The 3,791-nt window shown below is 46.2% G+C and overlaps 1 long non-coding RNA gene across 1 annotated transcript in view; it reads left to right on the top strand.

Moving 5' to 3' along the window:
* Positions 1–162, top strand: part of LOC108165970 (uncharacterized) — a 1,543-nt gene extending 1,381 nt beyond the window's left edge. Inside the window, exon 3 of the long non-coding RNA XR_001776286.1 lies at positions 3–162. This is a non-coding gene — a long non-coding RNA (uncharacterized LOC108165970). The remainder of the gene's footprint in view (positions 1–2) is intronic.
* Positions 163–3,791: the final 3,629 nt, after the last annotated feature.

Below are 3,791 nucleotides of genomic sequence, written 5' to 3'. Positions count from 1 at the left end.
AGGTTCCCAGCTGCAGGTTCCAGGCTCCAGGTTCCAGGCTCCAGGCTGAGACTCCAGTGTTGCTCTGGAAACCAGCAGACTGAACCGGCTCCAGGTTCCAGGCTCCAGGTTCCAGGCTCCAGGTTCTAGGCTCCAGGTTCCAGGCTCCAGGTTCCAGGCTCCAGGTTCCAGGCTCCAGGTTCTAGGCTCCAGGTTCCAGGCTCCAGGTTCCAGGCTCCAGGTTCTAGGCTCCAGGTTCCAGGCTCCAGGTTCCAGTCTGAGACTCCAGTGGAAACCAGCAGAACGTCTCAGATGATGAGTGAAATGATAAAACTGACCTGAACTCGTCTGTAATGAACTGCAGCCTTCCAGCCTCTGGTTCTGGAGTTGATGCAGAATGGTTCCCCTCATGTCTCACCGGACCCGGTCCCTGTTGGTTCTGCTTCACATCTGAACAAACATGATGATCTGGGCTCCAGTTTGGACCAGTCAAAGTTCAACACCACAGTAACCTGAATGTTGTTGCCTTTATGCATCTTTCATATCCACATGGACCCAAACCTCTGAATGTGATGAGGTCAGTGGTTCTGAAGAAAAAACGGATCCGAGCCGATTGTACCGAGGTGTACCTAATAAAGTGGCAGCTGAGACCCAGATATGGAGATCTGTTGAAGCAAACATTTAGCTTCACTGGATTATTTCTCAGATTATATCCTGTTTTCTGGGCTTCAAACAAACTTTAACGGTTTGACAAAAAATCTTTATTCAATATTTTAATAAATATTTAGTTTCCTGAAGCTCAGATTTGTAACGTCCAGTGTTTCCTGGTCATTTCTCCTCTGTGTTTGTGTCTGAAACGTTGGAACCGTTTGAAATAAACCGTTCAGTGAGAAGCGAAGCAGACGTGATGCTGCTAATTAAGTCGGTGATGAATAGCCGCTCCTGAAAGCTCGTTTAGCTCAATTGTTTTTAAATTGAGCTGCTTCTGGACTATTGAAGAGCAGATTTACCTTCAGTGGAGGAAGAGGAGTGTTTTTGTCATTGTTTCCTGACACTTTAGTCGACCAGCAGCTGTTTGAGTCTCTGAAGAAGCTGCAGTTTGTCCTCTGGGCCTGCTGGACATGTGGCTGCGGTCAGGAAACCTTCAGGCTGGGGACGCAGCCAGGAGGCTTTGGCTGCAAACGTTCACTCTGCTGCTGGATTTTACTGTAATGCATGCAGAAGTGGAAGCCATTAGCGCTCGCTGAAGCAGCCATTATTCCTCAGACCTCATGGAGCAATTAGCCGTCAGGAGTTAGCAACGTGGCCCTCAGTGAGCTTCCAGATGTGTAAAAACAGCGAAGGGCTCTTCATCTCCTCTGGAAGAGGATGATGAGAGAAAACAGAGCGATTAGCGCTGTTAGCTAACTTAATGCTTCACTGCAAGTAAAACTCACATCACACAAACTTTCCGTTTTAAAAGTTTCCTAATGATGCGCTGAAGTTTCACTCTGGTTCTCAGTCCTGATGGGCGACAGTGGGCAGGAACAACAGGCACAGCGACCGTCCGCCTGCATGGCTCTTTTTTGGGACATTTTCTTGGTCCCTATGAGAGAAATTGTTGTTTTTGGGTTAGTGGTTAGGTCTGTGATGGGTAGGTTTAGGGTAAAGGTTATGCTGTAGAAATTAATGGAAGTCAATGTGAAGTCCCCACAAGTGATGAAAACACGACTGTGTGTGCGCGCGCGTGTGTGCGCGTGTCCTCGTCGCCTCAGAGTGATGAACCTTACAGAAGTGTATGGAGCCCACACAGAAACCATAAACAGGATTTAAACATCTTCTCCCTGCAGACCCAGCATGTCTGTCTGGTATCTGTTATCCATGTGAGTTCACACACACACACACACGCACACACACACACACACACACACACACACACACCCTCTGGGCTCTCCCTGTGTGTCGTTACAATCCAACATGCTATCAAACCTTTTTCTTCAATGTGACAATCGGCAGGTGACTGAGGCTCGTTGTGATTGATCAGGAGTTCTGGAGATGCCGGTGGGTTTTACAGGACCGGTGGTTCTGTTGGTTCTGATCACCTCCATCTGTCTGCACCTTCTGCTGGTGTCACTCGCTCAGAAACCAGGCAGCAACATCACCACCGAGTCTGTTCACCTGCTGAATTCTCCAAACTTCTCTCTGCTGAATGCAAAGCTAACATCTGAATACTGAATAATGTTTTAACTTATTCTGCAGAATATCCCGCTTGTAATGTTCATATATATTTTTTTATGTGATATTTGTAAATTAAAGGCCTGTCTGGCCTTTAATTATCATTGTTTGATTTTTGTTTCTGTCTAAAATCAATATGCACGTCTTCAGTTTTCTGTACATTTAATAGGAGAAAATAATTATTACAGCATCGACCAGAGGACCGCGGATTGTTCTCCACCATGGAGGATCGTCTGCACGTCGTCATGCAGCAGAGGAGACGAAACCTGGTGGAAAATCACATTTAATCAATGATTTAATGATTTAATGAAATGTGTCGCTGATAGGATCATTAAAAAGTGCTGCATGTTTGTGCAGACATGAACTGCAGTGGGAAAATGCTCCGAACCGCAGCAGGGATGTGAATATTTACCGAGTCGTTCAGCTGCTGAAGCTTCATTCAGTGATCTATTAAATGTGAATTTGATTATGACTTCAGTGTTTTCCACTAAAGCTCCTCCGTCATGTCAGTCACTGCTGAGCTGAGGAGGAACCAACAAACTGCTGCTGAGGTTTCCTCTGACAGTCGGCCATCTTGTAGTCGCCACCAGAGAAGTCTGCAGCTCTTATTTCCTGCAGCTCTGATTCGGATGACTTCCAGTGTCTTTGTTCTGGGCTGCAGTCCAGCCGGAGGCTGCAGGATGATGCATCGAGGCGCTTTATTAATGTGAAATGTTGTCTGGGCCGCGGCGCTGAGACTCATCCTGCAGGAGGAGCAACATCACCACAAGGCAGCGCCTCCATCAAACCCTCCGCTTCAGCGCAGCCTGATCCCCACACATCACTTCAGCTCATGCTGTAAAATAACAGAAATTAATGGTGCTGTCTGTCTGACTTTCGCTACACATCTAACAGGAAACTTCACGCCTTCAGGAGGATTTTCCTCATACACACAACAAACTGTGAGCTTCTGCTCAGCGTGTAAAACAAGCCGACGCTCCTGCAGCTGGTCAGAGGTGGAGCCTTTGGTATAGTCAAAGTAATAAGCAGCAGTGCAGCGACTCACTGCGTGCTGCTTTATGCCTCCAGTACGGAGATTATCGTGAGCTAAGAGCTAATCCTGCTGTCTGCGCAGTCATTTTGGTCATAATGAGCATTAAACAATAAACGGATTGTTCATCTTCAAACGCTGCAGGAAAAACCAAACAGTTCAGATGCAGGTCAATAAATCAGAAAATCTGATTCAAAATGCATAAAAGTTGATTAAATAAATAAATAATAAGGTCGTATTATAAATTTAATACTAGGACCTTATTAAGTTGTATTACAGAACAGTGTAAAAAGCTGTAAAAATCCAACATGCTATCAAACGGTTAGATAGAGAACAGGAACAATCAGAGCCTGAAACAAGCAGGAAGCTCTTCCTGCTTCCTGCTCTGCTTCCTGTTTCCTGTTTTGCTTCCTGCTCTGCTCCCTGCTCTGCTTCTTGCTTCCTGTTCTGCTTCCTGCTTCCTTCTCTGCTTCCTGCTTCCTTCTCTGCTTCCTGTTTCCTGTTCTGCTTCCTGTTCTGCTTCCTGCTTCCTTCTCTGCTTCCTGTTCTGCTTCCTGTTTCCTGTTCT

The sequence above is a fragment of the Poecilia reticulata genome, unplaced genomic scaffold, assembly GCF_000633615.1.
Source record: "Poecilia reticulata strain Guanapo unplaced genomic scaffold, Guppy_female_1.0+MT scaffold_259, whole genome shotgun sequence".
Classification (NCBI taxonomy): Eukaryota; Metazoa; Chordata; class Actinopteri; order Cyprinodontiformes; family Poeciliidae; genus Poecilia; species Poecilia reticulata.
The sequence above is the reverse complement of the archived record's forward strand: the minus strand, read 5'-3'. Positions and strand labels throughout refer to the sequence as shown.